Here is a 14,143-nt window from a genome sequence, read left to right on the forward strand (position 1 = left end):
GGAGATCTAATCATCGGAAGTATTTGAGGTTTGATCTAAAATTTCTAAGGAGTGTTTTTATTGTGTTGCAATTGCAATTTTGAATGCAGTAAATAGAAATATTTTATTATATTGTTTGGGAATAGTTTGTCTAATGGCTTAAACAATTGTAAGTCATTAACATTAAAGTGTTTGCTATTGTATTTTCAACCAAATAGCTCCAATGTTTTATTTGAAAAAGGCTATAAAGCTGTGCAAGTTTTCTTTTAAAAAATAAAAATAAATAAAATTCGAAATGATTACCAAACATGGTGTTCGTTTTTAATTTTTGAATAATGGATTTGTTTGCAATTGAGTTTTTTGTTTTCTCAACTCTAAAAACGCTTTTGAAATTTGTGGGAATTTGGACACTTCTAGTGCATTTCTTCTCCATTGGGTCGTGGTTGCTATTTGGCATCCTTGTGAGGTCTGGTTTAATCCTTGGAATATATATATATATATTTTTTCTTTTTCATGTAGTATCTTTTTTTTATTTCAGTTATTTTTCATTTTATCACTTATTTATATATGAAATTAAACGACAAATAATGTAAAAGATATTTTCACACTTCATTTTCATATAAATTCTCATTTTTTACTTTAAACAATAATATCTTTTAATATAATTTCCATATAAATTCTATATATATATATATATAGAAGTTTTACCTTTTCATTTGGGGAGATTGAAAGCTTTAGAGACACGAGGCTCTGAAGATTAGAAGCTCTGAGGATTGAAGTTTTGAAGAATTGAAGATCGAAGCTTCCAAGTTCCAAAGAATGAAGCTAAAGAATATAACTCTTCTCAAGTTTTGAAGATTGAAGCCTTGAAGCCCTCAAGTTCTAAAGGCTCTTCAATCTCGAATACTAAAGCACTCAAGCTCTCAAGCTTAAAGACTAGAAGATGGAAGCTCCAAAGGGTGATCCAAACGATCAGCAAGCTAGGGTAGGGGTATTCGTGGGTTGGGTTGAGATTGGTTTAGGGTTGGGATTGGTTTAGGGATATTCGTGGGTTGGGTTGGGATTGGTTCTAAACTGGTATTTCAGTTGTTTGAATTTTTTTTCTTGAATAATTTTATCTCCTTGGTATCTATCGTTTTTTTTTTCTTATCCGAAGAAGATTTTAGGGGGAGCTAGGTACTTTTACATATGAATTCATGTTTGAATGAAATTCATGCCCATATTGCTATATTGTTTTATACCCCTCTTATGCATATTATCATTTAATCTTTTACGGGGAGTAACTATCTTTGATAAAATATGTTTTGATTTTTTATATATATATATATTTATAGCTTTAAGTTGATTATGTACTAAATGTCCTTTTGTCCCTATAACACCCATAACCCTAGCATACTCTTCCCATCGGGGCCTAGCTGGTGGAGTCTAATGTGCCATGATTATCCCGTAGTATCCTAATCCTTAGACTGAGAACTAAGCTTCTAGCACTTGTAGTCTGATATTGCACTCCTCGCAATGTCGCTCCGCTTTCTCACGTGACGGCCTAGAATGACGTTTCACTCACTCCAATTCTGAAAATGAAAGGGAGGGTGCTCAATTGATTCTAAAACGCAAGAAAAATGAAAGCATATAATTTGTGTTCAAGTTACTTGAAATTATATGTGTGCTGATTATGCATCAACAACATATTTCATATCACACACCACTTGGAAATTCATTTTTCTTAAGTTGTTTGTCATCATAAAAAGGGGGAGATTGTTGGTTTTTTAGCCATTAATCTCAAAATAATTCATTCATTAATTAATTAATATTTTGATGATAACAAAATTGAATTAATTTATTAATGATTTGAGTTTTTTGAAGTGCCTATTGCATAGAGCATGAAACAACAATTCCAACGCAATTTGAATCACTTAAATTAGAGCTCAAACGAAAAAGATATCGCCAAAACAAGCTTGACGGAAAATCCCGGGTTGATGTGGTGCCAGATCTTTGTCATGGACCAATTGAAAGGTGCCACTTGACATATAAAGAGAAATAACACATGGTGAATTTTTGATTTTTGGATTGATTTTAAAAAGAAAATGAATTTAATATTATTTTATGTTTGTGTCTAACCACCAGTTCTGGACACATGATGGATTTTTGCTTCTTGTTCGGTTTTAAAAGAGATGATTTTAAAAAGAGATATATATTATTATATTATAATATGTTTGTGTTTAACAACTAGTTAGTTTAAAAGAGATAATTTTTGCTTCTTGTACTTATTTTGAATGACAAGGAACATTTGATTATAGGGAATGACTAGGAATTCAACGTAGGTTTTAAGTTTGTCGCTCAACTTAGAAAAATTATATATTTATTATAAGCGTTGAAGTTTGTTAAAAGAAAAAAAAAAATCTTGAAGGGTGAAATTGGTTTTAAGAAAATCTCACACTAGAATAAACCACGAATTTGGCGTGACAAGTAATTAGTAAAATTAGTTCGTGTACAATATATGATTTAATTTACATAGCCAACTTCATAGCCAACTTTTAGACTGTCATGTCAATTCATATTATTTCGTTGCTTTAAGATGAAAACAGACTCGGTTACCAATTTTTTACCGAGCTTAAAAGGTGTTTTATTTTTCCCTTGTATTTCCCTTTACCAATTAAAAGCTCTCAAAACAGACGCATTTACCATTTTTTTTTTAAACAAAAAAAAGTAAAACACGTGTTCCGGTGAATCACGGCACGTGGCAAGTTTTCTTTTATATAATAAATACAACAAATTGGGCCGAGGAGGCCCACCAGCAGGTAAGCTTTTTTGTCTATAAATACAAGGAATTGGTAATGAGGTAAGTTCAGAATTTTCAGTTTTCCCTCTAAAGACTTGAGAGTATTTCCCTCCTTTTTTCCCTAAACCCTCAAGAAACCACTAATGGCAGATTTCTTTGATTCTTCTTTTCTCCCTCCGTTGAGTATTTCCTTTCCATTTCTCTCTGTGAGTTCGTAATCTCCATTTCCATTTCCATTTCTTTACCCTTCTTTTTTTTTTTATGGCCAGTGGAAGCGGATTATCGATTCACAACTAGCTTCTTGAATAACGTTTCTCCGGCGACCGTCGATTGAAATTTCAAGGTGACTTCGTTTTGTTCTCTCATTAGTTTTCAAAATCTGATGGAACAAGATAACCGAATTTCTTTTTCTCTCTAAATACAGAATTGCAGATCATCGATTCTTCGGCAGCAGCTTCAAGGAAGGTACGTTTTATTCTTTGATGATTAATTTTCAAAAACTTACAGTCTTTTACTTTAAATACCGAACAGCAGATAATCGATTCGTTGAGCGCTTCTTGAACGATGATTCTTGGCCGGCCGTGTATTAAAATTTCAAGGTACCTTTATTCTTTGCAATAGTTTCATAATCTGATAGATCCGATAGAACTAGAAATTTGACTTTCCTTTTTTTTATATCTTAACACCGAATAAGATATGATCGATTTCTTGACGATGATCGCAATCTCTGTTTTCTTTCTTTTCTTCTGATGGATTCACTATTAAATTTCAGCAAACAATTTTATAGTCCGATTTCAATATAATTTCATCGAACAATTTTATTATCCTTTTTCTTCTTCATTAATGACGAACAATGAAGGATGCTCTCGAGTTTTTGAATAAAAAATTGAACGGACAACTACGACAGAGGAATCAACGGTGAACGGTACGCAATCTTCCAATGATTTATTATTACTTTTACCGTGAACCTTATGAAATGTTTAAACTATTAAGGATTTATTATTACTTTTACCGTGAACCTTATGAAATGTTTAAACTATTAAGGATTTATTATTAGACTTAATATTTATGTCAGTAATAGGGAATGAGATTGAGGTTTAGGGAAGATTTTTATTTTTGCTAGTCAAAAGTTATTTATTTATTTAGAAAAAATATCCTATTTATATTAGTATCTCCAAGTGAGATTCAAGTTATCTATTTATGTTTTTTAAATTTATATTAGGAGGAGGAATAAGGAAGGGAAAAAAGAAAAAAAATGAGGAAGAATAAGGAAGGAAAAAAAGGAAAAAAAAAAACAAAAACAAAAAGAAAAATGAGGAGGAATAAGGAAGGAAAAAAAAAGAAAAAAAAAAAGGAGGAATAAGGAAGGAAAATTGAAAAAAAAAAAAGAAAAAAAGAAAAAAATAAGGAGGAATAAGGAAGGAAAAAAAGAAAAAAAAAGAAAAAAAAGAAAAAAAGAAAAAAAAAAAGAAAAAATGAGGAGGAATAAGGAAGGGAAGAAAAAAAGACAAAAAAAGGAGGAATAAGGAAGGAAAATTGAAAAAAAAAGAAAAAAATAAGGAGGAATAAGGAAGGAAAAAAAGAAAAAATGAAAAAAAAAATGAGGAGGAATAAGGAAGGAAAATTGAAAAAAAAAATGAAAAAAAAATGAGGAGGAATAAGGAAGGAAAAAAAACAGAAAAAAGAGTAAGATATGTGGTGGAGGCTAGTCAAAATATTATTTTAAAAATTATTTATTTTATTAAAAAATATTATTTATGTCAGTATTAGGACCTAAGATATAGGTTTAGTAATTCATTTTTAGTTAATGGTCGAACGATTATTTCTTAAATTATTTATTTCGTAAAGAAAATTTATATAATATTAAGTTTAGGCATGGGACTTCGTATTTATTTTAGCGGTGAGAATGATATAAAGGTTTAGTATAAAGGTTTGAAAATAATAATAATAATAATAATAATAATAATATTATTATTATTATTATGTTTCTAGTTTTGTTAGTTAATAGCATCTAACTTATTTATTTTATAAAGTAAACATTTTTGTTATATTAGAATTAGGATGTGAGATCTAACTTTTTATTTATGTTGGTATAGGTTAATATGTTTGAGATATGAAAATTGTATTTATGTGTGTATTAGGAGAAGTTTGAGATATGAAAATTGTATTTATGTTAGTTTTAGGAGAAGTTTGAGATACAAAGTTTAGAGGCATAGGACTTAGATCTCATATCTTTGTTATGGTAGAATTTGGATGTGAGATCTACCATTTTATTTATGTTAGCATTAGGAAATAAGATTGAGGTTTAGGGAAGGTTTTTTATTTTTTTTAGTCAAAAGTTATTTATTTATTTAGAAAAAAAATAGCCTATTTATATTAGAATCTCTAAGTGAGATTCAAGTTATCTATTTATGTTTTTTAAATTTATATTAGGAGGAGGAATAAGGAAGGGAAAAAAGAAAAAAAAATGAGGAAGAATAAGGAAGGAAAAAAAGAAAAAAAGAAAAAAGAAAAAAATGAGGAGGAATAAGGAAGGAAAAAAATGGAAAAAAAATGAGGAGGAATAAGGAAGGAAAAAAAGAAAAAAAAAAGAGAAAAAAATGAGGAGGAATAAGGAAGGAAAAAAATAATAAAAAAAAACCGAGGAGGAACAAGGAAGGAAAATTGAAAAAATAAAAAAGAAAAAAAATGAGGAGGAATAAGGAAGGAAAAAAAGAAAAAAAAAGAGAAAAAAATGAGGAGGAATAAGGAAGGAAAAAAATAATAAAAAAAAAAAAAAACGAGGAGGAACAAGGAAGGAAAATTGAAAAAAGAAAAAAGAAAAAAAAGAAAAAAAATGAGGAGGAATAAGGAAGGAAAAAAAGAAAAAAAAAAAAAAGAGAAAAAAATGAGGAGGAATAAGGAAGGAAAAAGTGAAAAAAAAATGTAAGAAAGTTTCAGGAGGAATAAGGGAGGAAAAAAAACAGAAAAGAGTTGTGTTGGAGGCTAGAGTTTGAGATATGAAAATAGTATTATGATGTAAGATTTAGGTTTAATTTGTTTTTAGTGGATGGTCACAATATTATTTTTTAAATTATTTATTTTATTAATTTTTTTTTTGTTTATGTCAGTATTAGGACCTAAGATATAGGTTTAGCAATTCACTTTTAGTTAATGGTCGAAAGATGATTTCTTAAATTATTTATTTCGTAAAGAAAATATCATATAATATTAAGTTTAGGCATGGGACTCCGTATTTATTTTAGCGGTAGGAAATGATATAAAGGTTTAGTATAAAGGTTTGAAAATATTATTATTATTATTATTATGTTTCTAGTTTTGTTGGGAATAGTATCTAACTTATTTATTTTATAAAGTAAACATCTTTGTTATATTAGAATTAGGATGTGAGATCTAACTTTTTATTTATGTTCGTATTAGGAAATATGGTTTGTGGTATAGGTTAATATGTTTTCTAGTGAAGGGTGAAAAATGATTGTCTGAGTCCCTACATTATTTATTTTAAAAAGAAAATAGTGTATTTACCACATATTACATTCAATTTGTTATTTATATCTCGATTATTATATTATGATGACTTATCTTTAAATTAATTATTTTTTTTGTCGTCAGTTGTGTTTGTTTATGATGTTTGCATTTTCAATTTTATAATGTCTGAGTCCCTTCAATTTTATTTATTTTTGTTTATAAAACGTTTGTAAAGAAAAATTGTTATTTCCAAAGTTCTTTTAATCTATTTTTGGGGAGGTGATTTTCTAGGATTGGTTTTCTAAAATTTCATAGGACATAGTCTAGAAATATTTGAAAGTCTCATGTTTTTAAAAGGTTGGGGGTGAAAGGTCATAATGTTTGAAAGTTCAAAATTTAGTCGGATCCTACACTTAAACGGAAATAAGTAAAAAATTAGGATAAGATAAGATAAGATCTAATCCTAGCTTATATAGAACAACGAAAGATTTCATCCAACTCTTATCCTAAAGGGAAAGGTAAATTTCATCTCAACTCTTATCCTTTGATTTTTTTTTATTATTTAATTCTCATATTGACTTTGGCATTGGAGTTCTTTTTCTTTGTTTTGCAGGTCCTCTCTTCAAATTATAAATTTATCAATGATGTCACGTGAAGATGAGGTGCGTTTTACTCTATCCAAAATCTGGCATCAGCAATGTTGCAATTTCTACCATCAATTCTTTGATTGCTAGTATGGTTGTTGAGATAGTTAATAGTTGGTACGCTTCATGTCTTACTGCCAAAGAAAAAGTAGGCTAATATAATATGGGCTGGTTATTGTTCATAGTGCAATTCCTTTCTTTATCTAGCCCACATAAAGACTGGGCCAGCGCTATAGTGAGCCCGGCCCATCTAATACTCATCAACCTATTCAATATATAACCCCTAATTCTCTTACCAAAAAAAATAAAAAATAATAATAAAAGAAAAAGAGCTTTACTTTTCTCTCATTCTTCCTCCCTTCAATATATCTCTCTATAATTTCTTGTGCAATTAAAAATATTAATTAATACTAATAACAATTGGAATATTTATTCTCCAATCCAATTATATTTGTAATCAAAGAACTATGAGCAAAATATTTAAATAAAAAAAGAAGAAATTACGTGTCGGTCACAAGTTTTACATGATAATCTCTACGTCATATTCATAGATGTGTCACTAGCACATGGTCTAGTAAATGTTTATTTTTATTCTTCATTTGACACGTTTGATTGGTGGTCCTCTATCCTTTTGTAAACAATGAATCTAAAATGGAAAAAATATCTTATTTTGAGTTTTCAAGAATAAGTGCATTTGGTTGGATCCTAAGGTTTCAATTTGATCATTTTACTCTAGTTTTAAAAAATAATTTTAAAGGATCCCTATTCTTATTTTCTAAATTAATTAGATATTTTTATATTATTTTAAATTTTGATGACATTTTTAAATAAAAAATATATTTTTCTTTCTCTTCTCTCTTCTCATTCACTCTCCTTTCTCACTCTTCTCTCACCTCTCCTCTCCATGATTTTTAATCTTCTCTTCCATGATTTTTAATCTTCTCTTTCCTGGTCCATTTTAGATTTGATTATGTCAAAAATTTGGTTTGGAAGGGATTTTAGAGATTTGGTGAACCACAATTGAATTTAACAGCATCTACTTGGTGAGAATTTGTTTTTTATTTAGTACCATTGGTATTGACAAGAAAAAAAAAAATCAAATCCCCAAATTTTTATATGAATATTTTAAAAGAATTTGTGCAATTTTATCCTTCATTTAAATTACAAAGTGTGAATTTGATAGTTGAAATGATCTATGACTAGTTGAAATAATATTGACACAAACACTAATAAATCTTAAGAGTAGTTAGAAGTTTAATCCCTTTTCTACTTGACAAACATGGCATATCTGATGAAATTCAAAAGATAAGAAAAGGAGAGGCCAAAGGAATGTGTCCATTACATTGGAGAAAGGAGAGAAGCGATGAATTGGTAATGATGGTGGAGAGAGTATTTCTTTTCCATGTAAAATGTATTAGTATCGTCTCTGACTAGTGGAGTTATATGGGTAATGGCATTAAAATTGTATGGATAGGATGACAAATTAGGAAAGAGAGTGAAGAATGACAATAACAAAACATTGAAGCGTGGGACCTTTGTGAATGGCCGGTATAAATGTGAAAGCACAGTCACTATTGGTTGGCAATTGCGACGTCTAACGAAAGAAAAAAGAAAAGAAAAGTAATGGGGTTTGATATACACTTACTGGTCTGTTCTCCACTCCTTTGCTTTTGACATTTAATACCGCCCACTCACTCACTATTTCATTTTCTTTCTATTCTCACACGTGTTTTTATTCAATCTCTTGCCTTTTGGTTTTTTCTATTGTAATTCCGGCATTCTACGGTTGCAATGGAGAAGATATACATAATAACATCTCTTTTTATATAAACGTATAAATAAGGTTTCGTTCCATAATTATTTTATATTTTGAAAATTATCCATATTTTAATTCCTCCTACTAAACATTTGATTTGAATTTTGAAAACATTCCTAACAAATAAAAAAAATTGAGCTTCTTTCATTTAAAAACAGTGGTAAGGGTTCTTTAAAGAGAAAAAAAAAAAGTAGAATATTTTAAAACTTAAGCATGCTCTAGAGTTCACAAATTATGTTATTTTCTCCTATTTTACTCTCAATCTCCAAGCATATATAATATGTATTTTAAGATATTATTTCTATACAAGAATTTCTGATTAAGCTTCTACATTTATCTTTATGTAGCTCATTCAATAGTCGAATCATGATCAGTCATGCAACGAATGTTTTTTTTCCCATTTATTTCTAAATAACTTTATTTTTATTTTTTTTTTCTTCTAAGCGATTAGTCGGAGTTGTAAAAGTCTGCACCCAAATACGGAATAGGTGGCAAAGGTACATGGCAACTTTTAATTTGACAAATATCGCAATGCCTTATCTCATGGGGGTCTATCTAAGATTAGAATAGAAATATAGAATGGGCCACTTTTATGAGAGAGCCATTTCGATGAACACCAACGCATATTCCAAATCAAAATCTTGAATACGACATGTCGGATTTCCTCAGGCTTGGTGGGACATTGTTTTACTTACTACAAACAAAAAGTAGAAAGAAAATGAAATTTGTAATTGGAATCTTTAGAGTTGGACACATCATCTACTTTATATTTTTTAAAATTTTAATTTCCCTTGAAAAAAAAATTAATCACATTTCTTCTGCTTCATAGTTCTACAATCCCTTTGTCTATTATCAACTATACTAACCTAAAATTATTAGGTTTGTGTGTACATATATATTTAATTCAATGAGATCTGTTGGCTTTGTATACCATTTCGTTGTAAATAAATGATCTTATCATAGATCCATTGTGGTCTTGAAATTATATAATAATGGAAACATCAACCCTAATTGCCATATATATATATATATATAGAATAAAATGAATTTTTGGTCTCCTACGTTTAAAGTTCATATCTATTTAGTTTTTGAGATATCGAAATATATATTTTAGTCTTTAATTTTGTAAAATGATTTAACTATAAACTAACGGAATGTTGTTGGTCTGTTAAATCAATTTGTTCATTAAGGTACAAGAATTTGAACTTACTTCATATTATTTAAGTTTATTTAGAGATTAAATTGACAAAAATCTCAAATTTTAGAAATCAAAAGTGTAATTTACTTTAATTTAAAAAATATATATTTATTTTTAAATTAGACCAACAATACAAATGTTTCAAGAGGAAAAAATGTTATGAATTTTAAAAAGAAATTATGTTAAATAACAATACTCTTGAAATATTTACAAATAATAGCAAAATATCACAGTTTATGTACGATAAATTACGATAGACTACTATATATTTTTATCAAATTTCGTAGATACAAATAATAGTCTATCATAATCTATTATAAATAGACGGTAAAATTTTACTATATTTATAAATATTTTAATTTATTTTTTTATATTTGGAAATAAACATAAAAAAAATATAATAAGTTAAATAATTATCAAACCACGTCTTATTTCTTATGTAAACAAACAAATGTAGTTAGAAAAATTAGGTTCAAGTTTGGCTGAAAATTAGTTGAGTGAGCTTTGAAAATAGAAATGTTGTAAACTTCATGTGGGTTTGTTTTCCCTTTTCAAAGTGCTTATAAATATAATTTATGTGGACCACAAGCAATTGATCCAATGCAAGTGGTGTCATATATTGACTTTCTCATTTAAAAATTAATACTTTACCTTTAGTTTTATAGCCAAATTCTAATTAGTTTTTGTCTTTCAGATATATTCAGTATGAAAGAGTTGAATTTTTTAAAAATATATATATATAAAAAATTAAAATTATTTTTCAATTTTCAGAACCTAGTTTGATTTTTTGAAAACATTAATAAAAGACAGATAACAAAGAAAAAAAAAAGGTGAAAGAGAGAGATTTATAGGCTTAATTTTAAAAAATTAAAAACAAAAAAATCAAATTATCACCAATATTATTTCAAACTCTTTTTAAGATTCCATGATTCAAATACTACAAAGGATGAAAACAACAACTTTTATGTTTAAGTTAAAATCTAAAATAAATAAATAATAAAAATAAAAATGTTGATAAACATAATATTTCAGATTTTAAATCCAATTCACTTTTGTTAAATTAAAATGTATATTATATAATGTATTATACATTTTATGATATTACAAAATATGTTTTAATTAATAAAAAGTTATATTCAATTTAATATTGAATGGGTAGCTCTAATTAGTTTTATCTCTTCAATATATATTATAAAATACATTTTGAGTAAGTGCATTTTTGAATCTGCAACCACCACATATATATAAAAATATGAAATAATTATGTTTTCATGTTTTGATTTTTTTTTTTTTAAATTGCCAAGTAAATATACTCTCAAGTACTCATGATTGGATTAACTCTAGCTATATATATATCCAAATTAATGCAAAATCCAACTTATTATAAAATATATAACTACATAAAGTTAGTTAAACATAATTTTGACGTTAAATCTTATCATTTGATCAAAAAATTTATCTAACGTGTTTACCATTATGAAAATGGTTAGTTCTATTATAAATATCATAATATTTGTGTAAAATAGAAATTGATATTTAATGTCAAAATATCAAGGGACATTTGTCCATTGCTCCGTGTGTAGACCATGTGTCATAAATTTATACAATTAATGTCCAAATATGCCACATCCTTGAAAGAATGGAATTCCTTGTGTGGAAGCGTGTGATCGCTATTTGCCTCAATTGTGTTATATGAATTTTAAATAGAACAACAACAAAGTTATAAGATTAATCATGCTATTAAGAAATTCAAAGGATGTTAGCTTTGAAGATCAATCTTCAATTTCTTCACCCACTTGGAGTTTTCTTTCACAACACCGTATCAAGAGCTTTTATGAGTAGGACACCACCACAAGCCTTCTCTGCTATCCTTTTTCGACAAACAGGTTTGTGTGAGAACCTTGTGGAAGGAAAAGAAAAATATATAACTTTTTCTCTGAGAGTGTGAGTTTTTAGAGAGATTGAGAGACAGAGAGAGTAAAAACAAATCGTAATGCTTAATCAACCTCTTTCAACCACAAACTCTCTACAGATCTAAAGAAAGAGAGAGAGGGTAACGGTATTCTCCTACTCTCACATCCTTGCAATGTAGAGGAGTTGATTTAACTTAATTAAATTAAAAAAAGAACAATTTAATTAAAATTGAATTAAATAATTTAAATAATAAATTAAATATCTAATATTTAGTTTAATTAATTTGAATCATATTCAACTGTGCATCTCTCATATAACCTATAGTTTTAATATGAATCTAACGTATATTAACTTAATATTTGAATATATTAGTACTCTCATATTATATAGTTTAATGTTGAATAGATTCAAATATTAACTTTATAATGCATGTTAATTGTACCATATGCAATTACATTATACAATTAATTTCCTTAAATTAATTTGAACTCTTCACATTCTTTCCACTTTAAAATCCTCGTTGAATCCATTTATGAGGTAGTAGAGGGACTTAATGGACTTATATCATAAGCTCCAATGGTTCATGATTAATTAATTAAACTCTTTAATTATTTAATTAAGTTAATCACCATTCATTAATTATGGACACTCCACTAAACACTCATAGTTGCACTCCTATCAACTGCAGTATATTTATGTGACAATTGAATTAACCACATTTTGTAAGCCAACCATTCATAAATTGTTCGTAATTACAGTTGGGTCAAATTATCGTTTTACTCTGTGATTACCTTTTGTATCTTAAGTATCACAGATCCTCTAATGAACAATTATATTTACAGTCCAACTATAAACAAAGTCCCTCTCGAGCCAATGAGAGGGTGAGGTGTCATTGTTCAAGTCTCGAAATAAGCACATAAGGGAACAATCTATCTATTTTCCCTAAAGTTGAGAAGGAGTAAATTCTATCTCGTGAAGCTATGTTCCCAGCTCTTCATTCGATATCGTCCCTTAAATGGTATGCATATTAAGTCGACAGCTAAGGTCACTTTCACTCATAAAAATTAAAGAACGACCCTTATGAGTAGAAGTTCATAACTCACCCATGATTGAAATCAAGTTACATAGTTATTGTTTGAAATATACAACTTTTCAATTAACAATATTACAAGGAGAGATTATATTGTTGTTGGGGTTGATGCCATAAATCTCGTGGGTCCTGTAGTTTGTAATTGTATTGTACAAATAATTTATTTATTTAATAATATATGAGGTATTTTATTTGGCATTTTATAGCATTAACCCACAAAATTAATAAAAAAATATCCAAGGTTATCTTCTGTAGATTAAACATGTAGCTTAAGTGACAACTTGAACGGTCTGTAGTAGATGGATAAGGTTGGGTATCTTATCCTAGTGACATTATGAATACGACCCGCTTTGTAGATGTTACAATTGTTGTAAAGTTCTACAAATGATTTGATCTGATCATTCATGTGGAGACATGTGAGCGGGGTTATACAAAAGGGTTTGTATAAGACCGGAGCATGAAATGAATAGTCTTACTACATACACTGTTAATAGTAGAGACTTCTATTTTACCAGGATGACCATAGGTGACATGATCTGAATCTTAAGTGAGTTATGAACTCCTACCTATGAAGGCGATCCATTGATTTGCATGAGTGAGAGTGGCTAATTCGACGACTCAATATACCTACCATTTTGGGTATTTGTTTGATTGAGGAGCTAGGAACACAGCTACATAGGAAGGAATTCATGCATCCTCTACTATCGGAGTAAGTAGATAAATTACTCTCTTAAAGGCTGATTCCAGGGCTTGAGTGATGTGGCGCCACACCCTATCTTGGCCTGAGAGGGGTTTGGTCATAGTTGGACTATGACTTATTATTCATTAGAGGGATCAGTGATACTTAAGGAGTTGATGTAACTACATGGACTAAACGGTAATTTTGGCCTAAGTGTATTTACGAGCAATTTATGAAAGGTCATCGCACCGTTGATTACTTAAATCCAATGAACACAAAAATATATCTAAATTGTGAAGAGTGCAATTGTCGGTCTTTAGTGGAATGACAAACAGTTGATGGAAGTTGGGTAATTTAATTAAAAGAGTTTAATTAATTATTCATGTATCATTAGAGCTTCAATCTATAGGTTCATAAGACCTCTTCGGTAGCACAACTGGGATAATTGATAATCAAATTAATTTTGAGTTAATTTGAATTGTTCACATTAAGTGAGGGAATTAATTATATATGATAGAATTAATTTAAAATAATTATATGCGATATAATTAGTATAATTTATTTGATATATTATTT

The 14,143-nt window shown here is 28.4% G+C and overlaps 1 long non-coding RNA gene across 1 annotated transcript; it reads left to right on the forward strand.

Annotated features, from left to right (window-relative positions):
- The first annotated feature begins 2,821 nt into the window (after positions 1–2,821).
- LOC120090029 (uncharacterized) lies at positions 2,822–4,166 on the forward strand. Its single transcript, XR_005485372.2, has 5 exons — positions 2,822–2,936; positions 3,028–3,101; positions 3,183–3,223; positions 3,293–3,357; positions 3,618–4,166. It is a non-coding gene; the product is annotated as an uncharacterized LOC120090029 (long non-coding RNA).
- The last annotated feature ends 9,977 nt before the right edge of the window (positions 4,167–14,143 follow it).

Source organism: Benincasa hispida, chromosome 1, assembly GCF_027475165.1.
Source record: "Benincasa hispida cultivar pf3 chromosome 1, pf3_genome.v1.1, whole genome shotgun sequence".
Taxonomy (NCBI): Eukaryota; Viridiplantae; Streptophyta; class Magnoliopsida; order Cucurbitales; family Cucurbitaceae; genus Benincasa; species Benincasa hispida.